General features: G+C 59.1%; 1 non-coding gene across 1 annotated transcript; it reads right to left on the bottom strand.

Annotated features, from left to right (window-relative positions):
- Positions 1-230: 230 nt before the first annotated feature.
- On the bottom strand, positions 231-302 carry TRNAM-CAU. The gene has a single exon. It is a non-coding gene; the product is annotated as a tRNA-Met (tRNA).
- Between the last annotated feature and the right edge of the window lie 43 nt (positions 303-345).

Genomic DNA, 345 nt, shown 5'->3' with positions numbered 1-345 from the left:
TTCCGGGAGACGCGCACAGCGCTCGGGGGAGGGGAACACGCGTGGCTTTTGGGGACACGCGTGGCCCCGGCCGTCCCAAAACACCATGCCCCGCCGTGCCGGAGAAGGCTGCACCAGGTCGGTCACGCCGGGGAGGAGCGTTCGAGAGCGCCAGAGGCGGCGGCAAAAATGAAAGTAATTAATTAAGGTGTTAATGAAAGAAAAAAATCGCGAGGGTGAAAAGAACGAATTAGCAGAGGATGGTTTCGATCCATCGACCTCTGGGTTATGGGCCCAGCACGCTTCCGCTGCGCCACTCTGCTGCTGGTACCAGCTACTCTTCCCGCCTGCTCTTAGAAGAGGCTT

The sequence above is a fragment of the Egretta garzetta genome, unplaced genomic scaffold (genome assembly GCF_000687185.1).
Source record: "Egretta garzetta isolate BGI_Z169 unplaced genomic scaffold, ASM68718v1 scaffold350, whole genome shotgun sequence".
Lineage (NCBI taxonomy): Eukaryota > Metazoa > Chordata > Aves > Pelecaniformes > Ardeidae > Egretta > Egretta garzetta.
This window is presented reverse-complemented; position numbering and strand designations above follow the sequence as displayed.